Consider the following 23293-nt stretch of genomic DNA (forward strand, 5'->3'; position numbering starts at 1 on the left):
AAGTTGGGTATAACCCTTTCACCCCAAAGAACGTTTTGCCGTCAATTTCTTTGGTCACACTGAATCCATAGCAAACTTGCCCGGGTCTGAAATCCATTGGAAAGACAATTGGTGAAAGTCAGCAGGGTTCATTGTTGACCAAAGAAAAAGACAGGCTGCCGTTATGGGAGGGGTGGTTCAGCAGGCTGCCCCTGAGAATGGGGAAACAGGGGATCATCCCTCAATGGGTATGTGGTCTGAGGTGGCTTGCCTCCTAGAGGACTGGGCCCCACCCCAGGACTGGAGGCAAGTGGAGGTGACACCTGAGGCAGTAGGGGTGGCTCTTGGTATAGTAAGCAGATCCTTTGAGAAGTAGAGTGCCCAGGAGGCAGCAGGGACTGTGGGTTGGCTGCTTCTCAGTCTTAAAAAGGCCTACAGAGAAGACACAAGAAATGGCGGCACGAGAACACGAGCTGCAAACCTCTGTGGATTCCCTGAGGAAGGAGATGGCCTTGATGTGGGAGGGGGCAGCATGAGAGCGCCGGCAGCAAGGTGCTATTGGAGACAAGACAGCAGCGCTGCCAGGTGTTTTGGAGGAGGAAGAGTCCATCAAAGAAGAAGACAAACTCCTGAGGGATGCACAGGCGGAGGTGGCACGAGAACGTCAGCTGCGAAGCATTGAGCTGAAGGTAAGAGAGCTTCTGAAGACTGAGCTGGCATTGCTGCGAGGCACTATAGCAGAGGAGGCACTTGAGTGGAGAGAAAGGTGGCATCAGTCCCAGAAATGGAGGAGCTGGGGAAGGATGAAGGGGTGGTGCCAGAGGCAATGGCACCTCCTGTATTGAAAGCATGCCCAGTGGTTGTAAAGAAAATAAAGACCCAGCAGCTGAAAATTCCCCAAGGAGAGGAGCAGCCCCCTCCCCAGGTGGGGGAGCACTCTATGGTCCGCCCCTGTACTCAGGCTGAGCCGGTGGCTCTGGGACTTAGGGGTGGATGGAATTGTTCTGTAGGGATCAGAGATGGGAAAGTTGCCTTCCCTGACAGTGCAGCCTGCCTTGAGGCAGCAATTACAAAATGTGAGGTAACTCATGCAGTAGCTGAAGCAACGAGAACCCAGAAAGAAATAAGACCTGTTACTCACAGGAGGAATTTGAGGGGCCTCATGAGAGTTATGAGGACCCAGATGTGGGTTGATTTGATATAGGCAGGAGTAGATGGAAGGAAATTAGACAGGAAGCCAAATAGGATCTTACTGGAGCTATGGCAACAGCTGAAACCAGAGCAGGAGTTCCAACCATTAAGACTAAAGAGGCAGAGGTCAGAGACAGAGCCACGAGTCTGGCCTGTGTGTCTGCAAGACTCTCTGCTGGAGAGGCTAGAGAACATCGAGCTTCCCTGCACAGGGACCATTGCAGAGGACTAAGGGCACATAGATTGAGAGGAGAGGATCCTCGAGGGGTGGAGTGTGGATAAAATGAGGGTTCCTGTGGCCAGGTTTCTCACCTGGCCCTTGTTGACTAGCTCACTGCACACCTGTGGGCAATACATGGCTGTTGACTCTGTAAAAAGAGCTCTGCCCAGTGCTCTGGGCGTGACACAGTGGCAGGGCTGCAAGGCTGCAGGAGAGCAGAGCAGAGCAGAGGCTGGAGTGGTGGCAGTGCCAAGTACAGAGGCCCAGAGGATGGCTGTGCAGGAGGACTGTGCAGATTGGCCTGGAGGATGGCTGTGCGGGACGACTGTGTGGACAGAGGGGCCCAGAGGCAGAGACTGGCTTGCTGCATACAGACTCACTCTGAGTGAATGGGATTCTAGTGACTGACCTGCCACCTGGAAATAAAGTTGGGTACCCTTTCACCCCAAGGAACATTTTGCTGTCAATTTCTTTGGTCACACTGAATCCATAGCGAACTTGCCCGGGGCTGAAACCTATTGGCAAGACATGGAGACAATCTTGCTCGAGTTTGTTCTTAAAAATCTGGGGTCATAAACTTATCTGAAGTGCAAAAGGATTCAAGAAAGTTCTAGAACTTGTTTTACTTACTGGGGAAAAACTTGGTCAATACTGAGTTGGAAGGAGCCATAGAGACTCACTTCACCCAATTTTCCCTGCATCTGAGACTTCCCTCCATTACTCCTGAAGCACTTCCAATGGAGCATGAAAGGATGGTCAATGGAAGTTAATCTTCAACAAAGGAGGTGGGCTAACAGGTGATGCTATTTTTAAGAAGCCTGGTATTTTGGCCTCAGCATCACTCATTATCAAGACAATGAACACTACCTTCCATTTCAGGAGATGAGTCATTCCAGAGGATGATAGGCACTGTGTAGATGACATTTGGGTACAAGTCATATCTTTTTTTTTTTTACACCAACAGACTGAAGCAAAACAGAGCCTTGGAAACCTGATCTAAAAACTGCATTGTTCTATGTATGAGCTTCAGGAGAACAATCATCACCACCCACAAAAAACCTGACTGTCACCAGTATTACAAGTTAGCTTGTTAGATCACAGTGGCATTTCCCATGGTGTGTTCCATGAAAAAAAAAAAAAAGAATCGTAAGACACTTGAAGGAAAAGGTTCTGTGGACCAAGTTATGGAAACACTGAATACTGTGTTCTCCATTAACAGAGTCATTAAAATATTAAAGGCTTTGAGAAGTCATGCAGTAAATAAAATGGTTAAATTTTCACTAACCATTCATTTCCCAAATCTATAAAAATATATTCCATATAACACCAATTAATAACTGCCTCCTGGGTGGCTGAGAATGAGAAGCAAAGTGAAAAATTCACCTGTTTTGCCAATGGGTTTCAGCCCCTGGCGAGTTCACGATGGATTCAGTGAGACCGAGGAATGACAATGGAACTTTATTTGGGGTAAAAGAGTTTATTACCTACCTTGTTCTCCCATCAATAGGTCAAGCACTGGAATTACATCTGCATCCAACACTTTGCAGGTCCATAATCCTCCTCCAACTCTGCCTCCACCCAGAGCACTGGGCAGAGCTCTTTATATAGCAACTCAGTCAATAATAGCTTATTGCCTATGGGTGTGGAAGCAGTAGCCTAGCCGCAGGCCAGTTACATCATCAAGGAGTTTAGGGTCAGGAGAGGATCCTGGCCATAGGAACTTCAATTTTCCCCACATCACCACAATATATCTTGACTCTAGAAATCTTCTCTGATACGCTACCTAGGAGTTCCAGCCTCATCACAAAAAGACATTCAGTTGGACTGAGAGCTAAGCAATGAGGACTTTTCAGCAAGGAGGTTGCTTCTACAAGCCATTTCAGACAGTGTGTCAGCAACTTTCAGAGCCCAAGGAGCTTCCAAGTTCTCTTCATTTTATACTGCTAAGATTTTCAGCACCTGCTGTTCCCTTCTGTTTGCACAGACCCAGGCTCATCCCCATAGAGCTCAGGCCTGGGGTACCACAAGATCCCTTGAACTAAGGTCTCCATCTCCACCAACTTCACCTTCCCATCCACTGTTCAGACTACTCTTAGACATTCTTCCCCAAATGCCTCCCTGACTCCCTTCTGCCTAAAGCCTAGGAGGAGCTCTGCTAAGTGCTTTACAAGCATTATATTACTGTCTCAGAATGTACCCAGATTTGTTTAAATCAGGTATGGTAAGACATGTAGACATGGAGTTGACTGTCATGCAGAAACTTACAGGTTTCTAGAATCAGGAGACACAGGACACCATGCAGAGCCAAATGGGAAAGCACCTGGGCCAGTTAGAATCAAGGGAAAGTATGGGCAACAGCTTTTATTGTTTTCACAGGTAAGGTAAGGTAAGTGACCTGAACAGGTTTAAAATTGGATAGTTTAAATAATTTAGGTGGACTCTGGGCCCTAAGGGTGGTCCCTAATGGTCCAGTACCTTGCCCTAGGGTGATTTAGGGCAGGGCATAGTGTCCAAATTAAAGGAGCCTGTGGGGAAAATGGAAGTTCCTATGGCCAGGATCCTCACCTAAACCTACACTACTTGATGATGTAATTGGCCTACTGCTAGGCTGCTGCTTCCAAACCTGTATGCAATGAGCTCTATTATTGACTGAGTCACTATATAAAGAGCTGCCTGGTGCTCTGGGTGGAAGCAGAGACGGAGGTGGACTATGGACCTGCAGACTGCTGGATGCAGATGTGATTCTAGTGCTACACCTACAGCCAGGAGAATAAAGCCAGGTATTAACCCTTTTACCCCAAGAAGTTTCATTGTCATTTCTCCATCTCACTGAATCCTAGTGAACTTGCCAGGGGCTGAAACCCTCGGTAAAACAAAGCCTAATAAGAAGCAGGTGGGGATATGGACTCAGATTAGCTGCTTTGCATGTCAAAGATGTGCTTGTTGGCAAACAGAATTAGCTGGCCCTGGGAGGTGCACTTTCTCCCAGCACAGTGAGGCTTCAGATGCCAGAGCATCAGGAACACAGAAAATAAGAAAACATAGTTAATTCCATCACTTACCCCTTAAAAAAAACAAAAACAACAATGACTTCAAAAATCCTGGAGGTGTTATTTATACCAATTTTTTTTGAAACAAGAATACGAGGTTACTGTAAACTGCCATTGCCTTAGTATTACAACATGTCACAGGGTTATTCTTAGGCTTACAGATTCAGTCTCACTTGAGAACTCTTCAGAAATGTAAATTGTCCAGCCCCCACCCAAAACTACTGAATTCTGGGAGTGAGGCTAACAATCTGTTTCAAGTAGCCCAGGTGATTCTAAAGCATGCATGGTGAGAAGCACAGGTGTGCGGAATGAAATCTAAAATCCATGCTCTGGAAAATCCCACTCTGAGTCAACAAATTCGCCTCTTCAAGTTCTTCCAAACTGTCCCCATTCTTCTACTCCCAGTCCTCTCTAGCTCTTCTGTCCCTCTCCAACTCCACCCTGCCTGATACACTCTATGCTCCATGCACCCTGACTTTTCCTGTCCACCAAATAAGCCCCACTGGGACCCATTTCACCCCAGTACTGCACCAGCGCGGTACTGAGAAAAGGCAAGTACAGGGTTTCCTCACTATCTGAAAGTGGAGCGTTCCTAGGGAACCTTCTGTAAGCCGAGTGGCATAAAGCTAACAAGCACCAGCTTGGAATTTGGAAAAAAATGTTGAGCATCCTCCCCCAACCCCACTGTGGGAGAAGTTGGGGTTCCTATGGCCAGGATCCTCACTGAACTTAAACCACTTGATGATGTAACTGGCCTGTTGCTAGGCTACAGCTTCCACACCTTTAGGCAATAAGCTATTATTGCACTACATAGAGATTGGCCCAGTGCTCTAAGCAGAGACAGAGACACTAGTGCTCCACCTACCGCCGGGAGAACAAGCCGGGTAATAAACCCTTTCACCCCAAAGAATGTTTTACTATCAATTTCTTTGGTCACATTGAATCCATAGCAAACTTGCACGGGGATGAAACCCACTGGCAAGACAACCGCCACCACCAAATAAAAATAACCTCTCAGGCTTTTCTGATACCTTAGGACACATCTTGCTGGCAGACACACAAAATAAATGGAGCACAGATGCTCACACAGGTCAGAGCTATGGCAGGTGGCGATGAGACGCTCAGTGTGGTTCCCAGGGAAAGAAGCTTGGCAGGGCCCGTCGGGCTGCTCAGGGTGTGTGCTGCCTCTAAAACGGTTCACTGCAAAACAGACACAACACAATTTTCACTTTCTGTCTTTTTTCATAAAAGTGAAATATATCCTCTTCAGATTTCTTTCAGTTAGTGAAAAGAGGCACTAATGTAGGTCTTTCATAAAAGTGAGGCAGTGTAATGCCAACTTCCAAAAAGCAGGGGACACCTATACCCTACAAATGTTTATTAAAATCGAGTGCAAACCTTGACACAATTGGGCACAATTGCTACCTTGTCTTGTTCATTGTGGCAGAGTCCATTAACAAGCCCTCCTAAAGCCACCTTCAAGCCCTGCTTCTCTGGGGCTGCCTGCTACAGAAGGCGTTCGGCCAACAATGTCCCCCTTTCCCCTGAAAGTAGAGTGCCCATGTGACCTGGCCCTAGGCCACGAGACAAAAGCAGAAGTATGTTACAGGGTCATCTGAAAAAGCTTTGCTTTCCTGATAAAAATGAACAGGATATAGCTGCCAAACTCTGTCTCTTCTTCCTGTTTTGGATGCAGATATAATGGCAGGAGTGGCAGCAGCCATCTTATAACCATGAGAGATGCAAAGAGAACTGAGCAATGTCAGATCTGACATCATTGAGTCATTAACCCAACTCCAGTAACCACTTCTGCCTGGTCTTATTTTTGAGAGATATACATTCTTTCCAAAGCCATTCTAAGTGGATTTTCTATTACTACAGTTCAATACAATCCTAGCCTAATTAACTGGCAGCAGAGGATCTCATCCTACAACTAATTTTATTCTGAGTAAATAAATATACAATTATTTGGTATTTCTAAAATTGCCCCTAGTTCTCCAGTCTTAAAATCACTATAGCCACTATTAACTTGTACCTAAAGGTCTTCACAGAATTCGAAGCTGTACAGGAATACACACCAGGGGGAGTGTTAGAGAGTCACTGGGAAAGGCTCCCTGAGGAGGTCGCATTGGCAGACACTGAGGGCTGGGGAGGATCTGCCAGGCAGAAGCATGGGGGGAGGTCCCAAATAGCAGAGCGACCACCAGCGGCAATCCCTTAGCAGCAACAAAAGGCTATATAATAGAGAATGAAGGAGAGGAAAATGATCTCTTGGGAATTAAGGGACAAGAGAGAAGGAGGGGGAAACAGGAGGTAAAATCATTCTACTGTTGGGACAAATCTTTTCAAAACAACACTATAGCAAACTGACTATTTTAAGGCACAGAAAATGCTTAAAGAAATGAAAAACATTATTAACTAGTTTCTTATGACACCTTCAAGCAGAAAAAACCAAAAATATGTAAAAAGAACAATTAGAACACAGGAAAGACTTCTGGAAGTACATTCTAATAGAAGTTCTTGGGGAGGGTAAGATGGAAAAAGCAGGATGGGAAATTATTTTAAAAGAGAGACAGACAGGATTCTCCTAGAACTGAAGAGACTCTCACTGAGCTGTGAGAGGCGGAGTGAAAATGAAGACATGACCCTAAAAAGCCTTCAAGAGGAGGAAGCTTTCCAGCAGCAACAATCAGACCAGCAGTAGAAATCTTTGGAAGATACGAGAATAAAACAGCAATTCCAAAGTTCTGAGTGTAAATTCATTTCAACATAAAAAATTTCATTATGATAACTTCTCAGTCAAGTAGAGTGGCAAAATAAAATCATTTTTAGAAATAGGAAGTTGCTTCCCCTTCTGAGAAAATTCCTTGAGAAGGCACTCCAGAAAAATAAGGATAAGACTTTAACCCAATAAGAAGTGATAGAACTAAACCTGAGAGCAGTCAGAGGAAGTCCCAGGATGTCAGACCAGCAAGAGGCTTAGAAAGCAGTAAATCAGAATCAGAATTCAATAGATAAGGACAGCAATCAAAATAATAGGTGGAATGAGTAAGTTAAATGGTATGAAAGTATATGCTTTCCCCAATAAACAAAAAAAAGATAATTTACAAATGCCAGGAAAAAAATGCCCCAAAATCAAAATGAAGTAATGCATGACTGAGTAATTTGTAGAATGTAAGAGAATCAGCAAATTCTCCTTTGTACAAACAGGTATTTCTACATTGGACCCACAGAGAAGGAATGAATGTAAATTTTATCAAACTATGAAATGTAAAAATAGAGAAAGAAAGAAAAAAAGGAAGAGGAGGGACAGAAAGCAAGAAAGGGAGAAGTTAAAACAGTTGACAGACACAAGTGGAGCGAGAGGTGAATAATGTTCACGAAAGCCAATCAGGGGAAACTGGGCCACCTGTGGCAACTGCAGAGGTTTAAATATAAGAAATAACACGGTGTTACAACAATTTAAAAGATGGGTGTGGAGGAGGATCTGGGTGGTTTAACAGAATCAGAACCTCATCTTCCCAGCCGGAAGTCAATGACATGAAATGTACGTGTGAGTGTGAGTGTGAGTGTGTGCGCCCATGTGTATGAGAGAGAGTGGAGTAGAGGCGTGTTACTGAGAGCTGTGGAGGCAAACCACCGGAGGAACTAAAAACAGAAGCCATAAAAAGTACCTGTCTCCAGAGAGCAGGACTGGGAGCTGGACTGGGTAAGAGGGCTGATAGTTTTCATTCTAAGAACTTTGTAACTTAATTTTTAAAAGAGGTACCCAACTATTACTTTATTTTTTGAGGGCCAATACCCAGGACTGCAGGAGATATGGAAAGCAGGCACACTCACCTGAAGCTGCTGGAGTCAGTAATAGCACACTGTTTTCAGGGCAATTGGCAGTATGTGTTAAAAGCCTAAAAATATAGAAAACCTTTCTCAAACTAATATAAATGGAGGAAGTCATCCTGAGGAGATAACTCAGGATGCAGACAGAGATTTAACAGTACACAAAGTCCTCAGCATGGCTCTACAGAGGTCTAAGCTTGCAAGTCTTTTGTCTCCAGCTCTTCAATGTAGGGGCACATTGGAAAAAATCCAAACATTTCCTAAGAATCCAAAGGTGACTGTTCACATGAATGGACTTTCATGTAAATATTAAACATGAGGACAGATATTTGACATGTAATATTATTAAGGGACAGATATTGGCAGGCTCTTAATCGGTGTGGTAAGTAAAGAGTTACATGTATGGGTATATAGAGGAAAATAAAAATGTTAAGGTATATGTCAAAGTGTTACCAGCCTGTTCTTCTCTTGCTCCTTTAAATGTTTTGATTCTTCTACAATGAACAGTGTAAGTATTATAAAATGCATTGCCAGTGTGGTTGCCAGAGACTAGGGGAGGAGGGACTGGGGAGTTACTGTTTCATGGGGACAGAGTTTCTGCTTTTGCAAGAGGAAGAGTGGAGAGATGGTGCTGATGGCAGCCTAACAATGTGGATGTGCTTAAGGCACTGAATCACACGCACACAGATGGCTAAGCTGGCAAATTTTGTCACGTGTATTCTACCCTGATTTAATAAAAAAAAAATTCTCAGGCAGTGAAAATATGCTTTGTGATATTATAATGATTGATAACTATAGACCATTATACATTTGTCCAAACCCAAAGAATGCACCACATCAAGAGTGGACTCCAAGGTACACTGTGGACTTTGGGTGACTATGATGGGTCAGTGTCGGATCATGGGTAGTAAAAAATGTCCCACTCTCGTGCGTGATGTCAGTAACGGGGGAGGCTGGGCACATGTGGGGGCAGAGGACACATAGAAAATTATTCTTGCTGGTTCCAAAGTACCCAAGTATTATTTTTAAATCTCTAATCCAAATCCTACCAATTCTTCTTTTGCTTTCTTTGAGGCCTTCCAACAATATTGATCTTCTCTCCCAAGGGTGACTCAAGCCTCAAGGTTAATACTTCCTTCTCCAAAAAAAGATGTTTAACCTTGAATGCCTTGATGTTCATTATATTAAATCTTTAAACATGCATTTCTTATGTCCTACAAATAATTTTATGCTTCTTTGGGGTTATATAAAATATAATTACATATAATTACATATGTATAATACATGTTACATATATAATGAATGAATATATATACTGTGAATATATAATACAGAGTACCCTTTATCACATTATATGCAACACTTATTATATTCTCAGGCACATAGATGTGTTATTTAAAACATCTTTTTGGTTTATTTTTAATCTCTCACAATTTATCATACATGGCTCAGGACTGTGAAGAATAGGCTTCCTCATGATTTCAGATGTAGTTTTGGGTTGTGGATATGGTGGTTGTGGTGTTATCTGACCTCTGAATTTGTTACTGGATAAACCATGTTCCTCCCCAAATTCACATGTTGAAGCCCTAATCCCCAGTACCTGAGTACGTGACAGTATTTGAGAATAAGGTCTTTACAGGCATAATTAACTTTAAGATGAAGTTATGATGGTGGGCCATTAGCCAGTATGACTGGTGCCTCTTAAGAAGCAGAGTTTAGGACACAGACACATACAGGGAAGACTATGGGAGGTCACGGGGAGAAGGAGGCTGTCTGCAAGCCAAGGAGAGAGGCCTCAGAGGAAACCAGCCCTGCCAACACCTTGGTCTTGAACTTCCAGCTTCCAGAATCATGACAAAATGATGCTCTGCTGTGCAAGCCCTCCAGTAGGGGGTACTTGGTTATGGCAGCCCTAGCAGACCAATACAGGAACGTAGTCCTCATCTTCTATCTCAGACTTCTTTGTCATTGTGAATTCTGGGGGTTAGGGACCTCTGAGGTCATAGCAGTGGATTATGAAATAAGTTTCCTGTAGCCATAGAATAAAAAAGTGAAGCATACAGTAATCACATTTCACCTCTGCTCATGGGTTTGGGGTTTCTTGTTTGCAGAGACCACTGGCACTATTCTGGTCTGATGACTGGTAGCACAGGGCCTGATGTGTAAACACAAAGAAACACTTCCTGGGAGTGAAGGCATAACACACATTAGGCTAAGTAGTTGCCAAGCCCCTCTTTAGAGCATTTTTCTCGAGATCTGTCATTGCAGAAAGGTTGTCTGGGTTGGAGTTTAAGTGTGATTCTCTCTGAAATTAAGGATGGACCCAATGACCTGCCAAGGTCTTTTTCTGGTTTATGGTTCTGGGCACAGTTTTAAAAATAAACCTATGATCGAGTCCAAGAGAAAGTGGCTTATAAGCAGAGGTCCCTAAGGTGCAAGTCTGTGACCCTGAAAATGACAAAATACCCCCAGGCACAGTTCCTGTATGACTGGCAGATTTCACAGCGGAAGGCCTCCCCCAACCCTCCAGTGAGCAGGACAGGGAGAGTCACCGCAGTGAGACATGAACTTGCTCTTCTCTAGCCTCCTGCCCTTGAAGACTGCTAGGTACACAGGGGGCCCCAGGTGCAGCTGGGCAGCCCGCGATGTAGGCTGATGATGTCCAGTGCTGAGCCAAGGGTGTGATGACACTTGCACAAGGTTAGGGTTTATGGGGGAAACGTTTTCAGGCAAAGTAATCCAACCTTAAGTTTGAATGGGGTCAGAAACAGCAAGGTACACAATGAGATGCAGATCTCCAAGTTAGGAGCTGAAAATCAGCTTTCTCTCTGATGTAGGGCAACTGCCCAATTTGACTCTACAGGATCTTCTGACCCCTAAAAGCACAATGAGCCTATTTTTCTCTATTTGTAAATCTGTAAAAGAGAATGATGTCCCCCACCAATAAGTTTTTCTTCCCCATTCTTCTCCCCTGAGAGGAAACATTTAGAACATGCTTATTTTCCCAGCGACCTTCTCCATCCTCAAACCCAAACCCTATTCCTGGGTTTAGTTGGGATTTGACTTCAGGCCATTATTAGGTTTTCCCCTTACAGTGTGTCTAATTTTGTTGCAATAATCATTACTTAACATACACTATAGATTGCTGGTAGAAATAATCTTACCTGTTTAGGCTAAACCTACTCACACTCAACTGGCTCACCACTGTTTTCTGCCCTCTTCATTTTCCCATTTCTGGAGTTTTCTATCAATCTGCCTTTTTACTAGTCTTCTCCCCAGCTAAATTGCACAAATAATAAACTCTAAGGCCTTCATGCCCCTGATAAGTAATAAGTTACATGAGTATACACTCCAAGGCCTTTATGTGGTAACCTTGTAAATAAGTGATAACTGGGTTTGATACAGGTTTTGATCATAAATCTTCTGTCCTGATTGTCCACAGATATGGTTCTATGGGCTTCTCCTACCTTCTAGAACTGCTAAGAAGTCTATCAGTCTAATTCTTTTGGTTCTGCTTGCCCAGATGTATAAAATTTTCTCTTTATCCACAAAATTCTAAATTTTAACATGAAATGTCTGCATGCACATGCAGCTTGAAATAGCTGTTAACCCTGCCTGACTTTTCAACTCAGAGAATTCTTCTTCTACTTTTATTTACTTATTACTACCCTTCTACCAGGTTCTTTTTCTCCCCTGAGAAGTCTCTTGAATCTGACCTCCAAGTTTATCTTTTCCCTCATGTTTTTCACCTGTAAATGTCTTTGCTTTGTGGGGTGAGGAATTTGTTCCTCTGGATCTTCAGAAATAGTAATTATGTTCTTGGCAGGGACTAATCCTTAGTTCATCTGAAAAGATGTTTGTTTTTTTTTTGTAATGAGGAAACAATGCCTTTAGTCCTATGAAGTCTTGTATTGTCTTTCTTTTGCACTAAACTTACTTCCTTGAGAGCTTGCTACTCCATGTTGTGAAAGCCCTCTTCCATCTCTTTTTCTGATTCTACTTCAATGGGAACTATTTCCTAGTTTAGAGTTTGTGTCCGTAACTTTGTTACCAAGACCTCTTAGTGAGCTGTGGCACTTCTCTGCCTACTTTCGTTGTGTTCAGGCTATCGGTATTGAATAGTGGAACAACAGCAGATGGTGAAAGATAGAGCTTCTCACAGGCTCATGCTGAAGGTGCTGGGTGCGGTACTGCAAGAGCACTGGATGCAAACATGAGTCATTTCCTAATCGTAAGGTCAAGGAATAATTCAGCCTTCAGTCCTCTTTGAATCTCTTATGGTCAAAAGCATCAAACAGCTCCTGCAGGACAAACAGCACCCACCCTAAGTCTCCAGGAGGGGCCAGCCTGCACCACTCTGGCCTCTCAATTCATACTTCTTGCCACAAAATCCAAGTGCATGAACAAAAAAACTGAGCCAAGCACTGCCTCTCATCTCTGGATTTCCCAGGGAAACTCCTGGCTTCAGACACAACCTCCAAAGCGCTGCCATTACAGCGGATGGTAGTTTTCAGATCAGCAGCATTTCCAGGACTTTGTGCCCTGCCAGTGCCTTTCCACCAGGCCAGCAGCAGGTGAAGTTTATTTCCATCCCCTGGGACCCAGGAGGGGCTCTGTGATGTTCAGATATGAAGCCCAGCCACCATGCTGTGAGGAAGCCCAAGCCCCACTGAGTGGCCACATGCAGGTATTTGGCCAACAGCCCCACCTGAGATCCCAGGTGACGGCCACCTCACCTCAGACAGGTAAGTGAGCAAACTTCAGATGATACCAACCTCAGTATTTGAACCTTTGCAGCCAATGGCAAGTGCAGTAGATATGAGCTGCCCTCTCTGAGCCCTGCCCACAGAGCAGATTTATGAGGAAAGTAAGTGTCATTGTTATTTCACTCCACTAGTTTTGAGGCAGCATGTTACATCACGTTAGATAACCAGAACAGCCACCATTTCATTTGTTCACTGTGCTATGCCACAGAAGAAATCAGGGACACATACCTAGACAAACTTCTCCCTAGAATCTTCCAGGATTTAGTCTTTGATGCAGAATTTCTATAGTTAAGGATTTGGTATTATCTCCAGATCTCTCCTTGGTCTTGGGTATGGCTTTGAGAAGATTCTAGAACCATCACTTCTTTGTTACTAAAATGATTGTCAGCGAGAGGTAAAATGAGAGGAAACTGATATAATACAATAATTATATTTTAGAAAAACACACTTAGCAAAAGAAGACATGCTAAATGTTATGTCAGTTCTCAGGCTGAGACTCAAATATCTCAAGTTGCCTCAGTGAATGGCATTATATTTTACAAGTTAACTAGGTCAAGGAACGGCAGAAATGCACTGCAACAGGATTAGTGATCCGAAGTCCTTGTTTCTCACTGGCTGTTCCAAAGCTGTTCATACTCCTGTGAAGCTTCCTAGCTTTCTGGGTCTCAGTTCCCACTACTGTTAAATGAGGAAATTGGGCTCAAAGACCTTTAAAAGGATCCTGCCAGCTCAGCCACTCTGCAGATGTTTAATGAATATTCCTATGTTGATACCAAAACATACTGCCCACCCAACCCCATCATTTCGCAGATGGAAGAACTAATGAGAAACGTGAGAGATGAACCAGCAAGTGAGAGATTAGGATCCCGGGGACAGGAAGAAACAGAATTCCCTCCAGGGAACATACGCCGCCATGAAACTCTGCTTGTGGGGTATCCATCCAGATGTTCCCAGTAGATGGCCACGCCCTACGTTAAGAAGAACAGTAAAAGGGGGATTTCATTCATGGTCCATTTGGACAATCATTACCACCAGTCCCACGAGGAGGAGGCATATAATGACGGTAGCAGCGAACTGACTGACTCCCTGACTGAAAACCCTGGGTGGGCTTCAGTGGCCCAGAGGACAGCATCAGGAATGGTCTGCCCTGCTCAGTGTGAGCCCATTCTTTAGCAGACCCTCTCTTCAGAGTTCCAGGTTTAAAACCTATCTTCTCAGGAATCCCGCCAGAAAAAATGATCCACTCCCAACAACCTAGCAAAAGTTGCAGAGCTGAATCCACCACCTGTGGTTGATGGAATTCCCAGAACCTGTGTACATACTACCTCACATGACAAAGGGACTTGCAAATGTTTAAGGACTTTGCAATGAGGAGATTTATCCTGAATTATCTGGGTGGGCCCAATGCAACCCAGAGGTTGTAAGAGTAGAGGGAGAGGCAAAAGAGACAGTCAGAGGGAGATATGAGCACAGAAGGGTGAGACTGATAGGTGCGAGAAGGATGAGGCCTGAACGGGTGGCTTTGAAGGACAGAAAGGGGCAACAAGCCAAGGAACACGGGTGTGCTCTGGAAGCCTGAAAGTCAAGGAAGCTAATTCTCCCCCAGAGCCTCCAGGAAGGCACACTGTCCTGCTGGCACCTTGATTTCAGCCTGGTGAGACCTGTGTCAGGCTTCTCAAATTCCATAACTGTAAGATAATACATTTGTGGTGTTCAAAAGTCACTAGGTTTGCGGTAATTTGTTACAGCAGCAACAATCACACATATCCCAACTGACTGGTCCAGTTTGGGTCACCTGCTCTGCCTGAACCAATGATCTCAGCCAGACCTGAATCCCATCCACCCCTAAGTCTGAGGGTGAGACCAGCCCCCTTATACCACATGGACTCAAAGTAGGGGGAGGAATGGTTCCTCAGAAAATCAGGGGGCTGGCACCAGAAGGACAGAGTATGAAAAAGAAACAGGAGAGAAAAAAGAATTTCAGGTCTATAGGAAGACAAATGGGAAGGCCAGAAGATACCCTGGAGGTATTTCTAGAATGCTGGCATTTCAATTTCACTTTCCTCTGAAGGCCATGGTTTTCAAAGAAAGAAGAAATACAATTACACAGCAGGGCCATGGGTGGCTGGTGTTAAATAACAAGACTGATTTTTTTAACAGTTCTTTGACAAAAGATGGGGTATACCTTGCAAATGCCAGAGGGAATATATTTGTCAGGAGCCTTGTTAACTTGATCAGGAATTCTTTTAAGTGTAAATTGGAGGGGGTTGGAAACAGCCATAAGAAACTGCACCACTGGATAAGCAGATACATTAACTGTATTTTCTTTTTTCTGTATTCTTGATGCTCTGGCATTTGTGGTCTTGTGGACCTGAAGTACCTCTCCCAGGGTTAACTAATTCTCAGCAATAACAAACAACTAATCTACCAGCATGCCTTTGATAAGCAAACCGACTAACTCAGGGCCCACACACGCACACCCACACAATCCCCCATCCCCACTCCCTACCCCGACCCCCACCCCCTTATTTTTATCAGACTTCTACAGTCAGGGACAATGGGGACAGCACAAGGGACAGCCCTAGAACGCAGAGCCCACCAACATCAGATCTCAACTCTCCAGGCATGTTTGTGCTGCTGGCTTACCATGCTCTGTCCGCTCCTTTCCTGGAAACTGAAATAAAGCCTCCCGACACTGCTACCCTTTCACCACCGGCCCATCTCGCTTAGGTGCCTCCCTGCGCGGCCTCCGAGGTGTGCCGTAACTCCTGTGTCTAGCGACTCTGAGTATAACAGAAAGTCTCTCCCTACATAGCAATCAGGTTCGTGTCTCTGAGCCTGACTACCTGCTCAAAACAGGTCCCAGGCAGTTGCAGAACAGAAGACGCAGATGTAACGCATCAGTATAACAATGGCTCATCCCGGGAAGAACTAAGAGAGAAGGACAGAGAAGAGTCGAGGGGCAATCCTAGGCCCTGGGCTCTAACCCAAACTGTGGGCAATACAGTGATCTGGAAAGTGTGGTAAGACGGTTTCCTGGCTGACAAGAATATCTGGTGAGGCAATAGGCTCATGCGAGGAGGAGGAGGCAGAGCCTTTATTCCAGGACTTTTGCAAAGTCCCTGCATTAGCTCCCTGGGACCTGCCACCCTGCAGAACCACACACCAGGGCGCTTGGCCAGGTAACGCACTGCCTCCCAGCTCGAGGTGGGGTCAGGGTTGCTTCCTTCTGAGGGCTGAAAGGAGACCTCTGTCCCAGCTTCCGGTTACCTCCCACATTCCTTGGCTTATAGACGGCGTGCTCCCTGTTTCCACACCCTCTTCCCTCTACCCAAGAGGGTCTGTCTCTGTGTCTGAATTTCCCTCCTTTGGTAAGGACACATACACAGGTACGGTGGATACAGACCCAACCTAATAGTCTCATCTTAACTTGATCACCTGCAAAGACTCTAAGTTCACATCGCCAGGTCCCAGGAAGAGGACTTCAACATCTTTTGGGCAGACACAACTCAGTCTCTAAGGGTTGGCTGCCCTTTCTTTGGTGTTTTTTTCTTTACTTCATCCCCATTTGGCCCTCTGCTGCTTCCAAAGTAAAACCCAAAAGGCCAGGATCAAGCTGAGGGCTTAACCTATGGAAAAGGGGCCCCAGAGGATTGTGTTAGTCTGGCCTCACGCTAGAGCTAAGAAAGCAACCCTTGCATGCCCGCAGGGTCCCCCCTGACTCAGTCACACCCCTGGAAAGCAGCCCGCTGACTCTCCTAGTCACCACTTCTGGGCACCTGAGGTATGGTGTGTTGGGAACTCGGCTTGAGGTATTTCAGAGTCCCATCACAACTAACAGAGGGCAGGGTGACAAGGGAAGGCAATGAGATATGGCCACTGAACACACTGCTCCTCTGCTGGGCTGACCTGGTGTTTTCCAAATAGCAGACTTGCTCCATTCATAAGACCCCTGTGCCTACATGCTGTGGGCTAACACTCAGCCAGAGACTTACTACAGATGTGGCATTAGACTCATGCCTGCTCCTCCTGCCAAGCGGGTGTCTCAAAATATATATAAGTGAGAACATGCAGGGTCCTGAGCATAAGTAATAACAGGGGCACAGGACAAAGAGGGTAAGTGGAAGCAAACCGCCAACCCACCAACATTGGCTGAGTCACCCTGCTTAGGAGTGACTCTAGCCCCAAAATCAGATCTCTCCAAAATCAGACATGATCTTTAGCAACATCCAACATGTGTTGAATCAATTTACAAATCTCTTTTGGCATGGGGCAGGATATAAACAAATAAATGATATAAACAAATAAATAATATGAACAACTGATGCAAGTTTGTTAACATGGGATATCGTGCTACAGGAAACAGGGTCACAAGTCATTTCCTAGGGAGGCCAGGTAAGTCCACGTCATTCTACCATTACAAAAACAACCTCACCGGGACAGCTGTGTTGGTGCCATTATTTTTTTCCTCCATAAAAATATAGATCCAGTCTTATTAATAAAAAAAACACACAGATACTTAATGACAGGTATCTGGTCCATCTGTCTTAGTCCATTCAGGCTGCTATCACAGAATACCTGAGTGTACTATAAACACCAGGTGGCTTATAACTGGTGGCTTATAAGCAATAGAAACTCATTTCTCACAATTCTGGGGGCTGGGACGTCCAAGATCAATGCTCTGGCAGACGTGGTGTCTGGTGAGAAACGGCCTCCTGGTTCATGGGCAACAATACTCTCACTGTGTCTGCACGCGGTGGGCATGGCATGGGACCTCTCTGGGGTCTCTTTTATAAGAGCACTAATCCCACGCATAAGAGCCCTGCCCTATGACCTAATCATCCCTCAAAGGCCCCACCTCCAAATACCATCATATTGGGGATTAGGATTTAATGTATGACTTTGGGAGAGGGGAGACACAAACATCCCATCTACAGCACCATCTGTGTAAAGGGAGAGGGGGACAACCTAAGCATCCTATCTGGGCTGTGGCCAATTCCAACACTTTCTGGCACCCAGGGCTCATATGGGGATGTGGATCGGGCACTGCCTGGGTTTTGGCTGAACAGCCAGCAGCCTTGAGTGGTCTCTGGTTGGAAGGAATCGCGTGGCCTGGGGCATTTGCTCCGTGGCGTATGTCTGGATTTTTCACAAAATATGACTTTCTAACTTTCAACTCTGAATATTAATAACACATATTTAATCTGTCCTGAACTGCAGGTTCTCTATCCATATCATTATCAAACAGTCAGCAGTTAATGAAACCAAGAGCTCTATTTAGAGTCTGACCAATGCAGAGTCTAATGAAAGGATAAACTTTCAATTTCGGATGGGGGATGGATTCATATTTAATTAAGCTCTTCAGTCTCCCCTGAGGTGACTTCTAGTATTTCAAGTAAGTTCATTCTTTGTCCCTTCAAAATGCTGGGAAGCAATGCCTAAAACACCACAATGAAATATTCTAGCCTTTGGTGCTTAAGACGTTATCCTCTTAGACGTCACCAGCCATGTAGGCCTCCGCAAGAAGGATTTAACCAGGTCCTCGCTCAAAATCCAGCTTCCGTGGGAAAGGGTAGGGAGTGGATTATAAGGGACTTGGGAAAAGAGGCCCGCTCTAGGATTAGGGAATGGCTTTGCCACTAATTAGCAGCATGGCACTGAAGTTCAGAGAGCAGAAACAACTGTTTTTATAGAAAATCTGGCAAGAGTAAGGGTAAGGAGACTTCACTTTAAAAAGTATATTCACACCCCTATGTTTATCGCAGCACTATTTACAATAGCCAAGAATTGGAAGCAACCTAAGTGTCCATCAGTAGATGAATGGATAAAGAAGATGTGGTACATATACACAATGGAATATTATTCAGCCATAAGAAGAAAACAAATCCTACCATTTGCAACAACATGGGTGGAGCTAGAGGGTATTATGCTCAGTGAAATAAGCCAAGCAGAGAAAGAAAAATACCAAATGATTTCACTCATCTGTGGAGTATAAGAACAAAGGAAAAACTGAAGGAACAAAACAGCAGTAGAATCATAGAACCCAAGAATGGACTAACAGGTACCAAAGGGAAAGGGACTGGGGAGGATGGGTGGGTAGGGAGGGATAAGGGGGCGGGGGGAAGAGAAAGGGGGTATTATGATTAGCATGCATAATGGGGGGGTGGGAGAAAGGGGAGGGCTGTACAACACAGAGAAGACAAGTAGTGATTATACAACATTTTGCTATACTGAAGGACAGTGACTGTAAGGGGGTTTGTTGGGGGGACCTGGTATAGGGGAGAGCCTAGTAAACATAATGTTCTTCAAGTAATTGTAGATTAATGATAACAAAAAAAAAAAAAAAAAGAAAGAAAGAAAAGGGGGATTACTCCCTGATAGGATAAAACTAACTGCAAATCACCAATTAATGCATGCTTTAAATATCCGTAATTTTGATCGTTTAAAGGGTGTCAGATGATCAGCTATGGAAATACATTTTTCTGATAATATTCCTTTCTCTAAAAAAAAAAAAAAAAAAGCAGTTCCTGTGTGGTGATCTCCAGTAAGTTCTTCACAATGGTATAAAGGGCATATCAAAGTGTGGGCAAAGGGTTTGTTTGTGTTTATACAGAGGATCATAGCCTAATTTGGCTACCCAGAAAACGAATTAAGATACGATATGAAGAAGAACTTCTAATATCAACATTCTCTGGAAGAGTCATTCCAGAAGTTGATCATCAAAAAACTTCAACAAAGATTGTTGCAGTTGTAGCTGCATTCATCCCACCGGTTCCTGGACTTGCCATTGGAATGAAGAAGGAGATATCTAAGCTGGCCTGTGCATACAGTAAAACAACAAATTTAACTGGATCTATACTGTTGGAACTCAACCAAGAATTAGGAGAAGTGCACGTTGCAGCGCTCCAAAATCTTGCGACTATAGACTATCTACTGTTAAAAGAACATATGGGATGTGAACAGTTCCCAGGAATGTGTTTTAATTTGTCTGATTTTTCTCAAAATATTCAAATTCAGTTAGACAATATCTATCATATCACTGATAAGTTTTCACAAATGCCTAGGGTGCCTAACTGGTTTTCTTGGTTTCACTGGAGATGGCTGGTAATTGCAGGTCTGCTTTGGTTATGTAGCTGTATTCCTATTATGTTAATGTGTGCACGCAATTTAATTACTGATTTAAAACCTATACATGCTTATGTTACACTACAAGAAGATACGTCAATCTTCCCATGTTTTCTTCCATCTGCTACTTCTGTAGCTTTTCTTTTTCCTTCCTAATTACAACCCTTAAGTAGAATTCGTGCCTCATATCGAAATTACCGAGTATCATAATTCTTCCAAGTGGTAAAGATACCTCAAGACAAATGCTGGGCATAGAAGCCACAGGGCATAAATCTGAAAAGAAGTAAAAAGTAACCTTTTCAAACAATATTGCTTCTCTCTCACTTACCAACTTTACATTTCCCTGTATGGCCCTGGCCCCAGAAGATGACTGGTTAGCCAGAGACGGGTAAGATTCCTCAAGGGAGGAACAACCTAAGACAGGCACAGTCGCAGGGGGGCCATCAGGAGAGAAATTGGGGATCAACAGAGGTGAGGCTTAGAACCTCAACCCCCTGTTTTGAGAGAAATCTTCTGCATCCGTGGATGTTTTGTTGCCCTTGTCTAGCTTGGATTAATACTTAGTCTATAGGCACACACCTTATCATCTACATTTGCCCTCTTACAGCACTAAACTATGTTTTCTACCTTTATCTTGCATCTACCTACCACTTCAGCATTTTATTAAAAATAATGATAATAATAATAATAAGGGAGAAATGTGGGATTCACATATAAATCAAGTATAAAAATCAAACAAATAATCATATTTGACCTGATTGTTTATATTTCGTGATGCGTAATCAAAACCGAAAGTTTCTGTGATGACTGCCCTTGCACTGTTCACCATGTAAGAATTTATTCACTATGTAAGAACTTGTTCACCATGTAAAAACTTGTTCGTTATGCTTCAGAAGATTGGAGACTGTTAAGAATTAGGCTTGGGGTTGATGATTGTGCATTGAGTCCCCTATACAGAATTTTATTGTTGTTAACAACCATATGATCAATAAATATGAGAGATGCCCTCTCAAAAAAAAAAAAGTATATTCATTATGCTTTTGATGATATACGATTTTCAGAATACAAATTACAGACACTAAATCTTAAAACCTTGGGAAGGCTCAGGGATATGCAGGAAATGTGAATAATTAAGCATAATCACAGCAGTGCCTTTATTCATTAAAAAACCACCAAAACAAACCAACGCTTATTAAGCCTCACCAAGTATCCTCCAGTGTGTTAAAATTTGACATTCATTTAAGTTCCGTAAGAACCCCTGAGGTCGGGACTATTAATAACATCATTTTATTGATGGGGAAATAGGTTTCATGAGCTGACATAACTCACCCAAGGTCACACAGCTTGGAGAAGTGATGATGAGTCTGCTCTAAGCTCAGAGACCATTTTCGTAACCTCTATCTTATCACAGCTTTTTAAATGGTTTAGAAATGCTGGCAATCCCCAGAGTGCCTTCCAATAAGCATCTATTGTGGAAGACAGTGAGGATGGGAATGCAAGAACAAACTTCACCTACCCCACAACTGCGTAGGGCTAGCTTTCGATATATTTCTATATATAGCCTTACTGCTTTTAAAACACAGCAGAAAATCATGGTCCTCAGGCTCCTGATAAGGAAGCAGAGAGGAAGGACATTTATCTGCCATGCCCAATAGACTTGTGGTTTCATCTGCCCTGACATCTCTGGCAGCAGACACCCTAGAATGTTACAATTTCCATCACTGCAGCCAGGACGGAATAGAGGTGGTGGTGGTGAAGATGAGGACAAGCAGATTCTCCTGTGGTTTTAAAATAGGAAAGGACAGTCAGCTGAGGCTGGACCTTCAGGGACAATGGCTTCAATGGGCCATCTGTAGGGAAACTTGGAGGAAGAGACATGGTAAAGGCAGAGAAAGACAAGCTAATGGGGGAGATGTGGCCCCTGGCTCTAAATGGCAGCCCCTCTCTCACTGCTTGACACCGAGCTGTCCACAGGAGATCAGCATCACCAAGTGTGCCCACTGCTAGGAACTTACAAGGAGCCCCCTTTGCCTAATGCAGCTTGAGGGGTTTTCATCTCATTTTGTTTTGCATCCAGGACTTGGCAATGCAGAGCTTTGCCCAGAGCTCTAATACAAGCAGGGCTTTTTTTCCACACACCCTAAGCATTTCACAGCCTTACAGGCACACTCTTTCTGTTATTTATCTGTGTTGTAACACCAGTTTTCACCTAGTGATACACCTAAGCTGGATACTTCATCACACCAGTCTCTCAAAGTCTTCAACATCAATGGGCTACTTAACTGGGCTTCTGCAGACAAAGAGACTCCCAGTTTTAGATAAACTTTCGTAAGCAATCCAAGTGTATATGGGAATTCAGAATATACAAAATTGGACAGTCAACTGTTCCACATATAGTGTTGGAACAACTGGATACCCACTTGGAAGTGCTGAATTACCCAGACAACACAGAAAAATAAATAACAGATGGAATAAACAATTAGTTATAAAAAAACAATAAAATGATGATATCAAGGAGGAAAAACATAAAGGCAATATATAATCTTTTTTTTTGGTATCATTAATCTACAATTACATGAGGAACATTCTGTTTACTAGACTTCCCCCATCACTAAGTCCCTCCAACATAACCCATTACAATCACTGTCCATCAGTGTAGTAAAATGCTGTAGATCACTGCTTGTCTTCTCTGCGTTGTACAGCCCTCCCCGTGCCCCACCCCACACCCACCGTACATTATGTCTGCTAATCAGAGTGCCCTTTTTTCCCCCTTATCCCTCCCTTCCCATCCATCCTCCCCAGTCCCTTTCTCTTTGGTAACTGTTAGTCCATTCTTAAGTTCTGTGAGTCTGCTGCTGTTTTGCTCCTTCAGTTTTTTTCTTTGTTCTTACATTCCACAGATGAGTGAAATCATTTGATACTTATCTTTTTCCGCCTAGCTTATTTCACTGAGCATAATACCCTCTAGGTCCATCCATGTTGTTGCATATAGTAGGATTTGTTTTCTTCTTATGGCTGATTAATATTTCATTGTGTCTATGTACCACATCTTCTTTATCCATTCATCTACTGATGGACACTTAGGTTGCTTCCATTTCTTGGGTATTGTAAATAGTGCTGCGATA

The 23293-nt window shown here is 43.9% G+C and overlaps 1 protein-coding gene across 5 annotated transcripts in view; it reads right to left on the bottom strand.

Annotated features, from left to right (window-relative positions):
* The window catches only part of ARHGAP44 (Rho GTPase activating protein 44), a 187179-nt gene that overhangs the window by 106645 nt on the left and 57241 nt on the right, over nt 1-23293 (bottom strand). The window contains exon 2 of one of the 5 annotated variants that reach the window (XM_073234759.1): nt 5527-5640. The exons of the other annotated variants lie outside the window; for them this stretch is intronic. The gene's annotated coding sequence lies outside the window, so the exon portion shown is untranslated. The remainder of the gene's footprint in view (nt 1-5526; nt 5641-23293) is intronic. 5 annotated transcript variants of the gene reach the window in all.

This window comes from Manis javanica, chromosome 4 (assembly GCF_040802235.1).
Source record: "Manis javanica isolate MJ-LG chromosome 4, MJ_LKY, whole genome shotgun sequence".
NCBI classification, from domain to species: domain Eukaryota; kingdom Metazoa; phylum Chordata; class Mammalia; order Pholidota; family Manidae; genus Manis; species Manis javanica.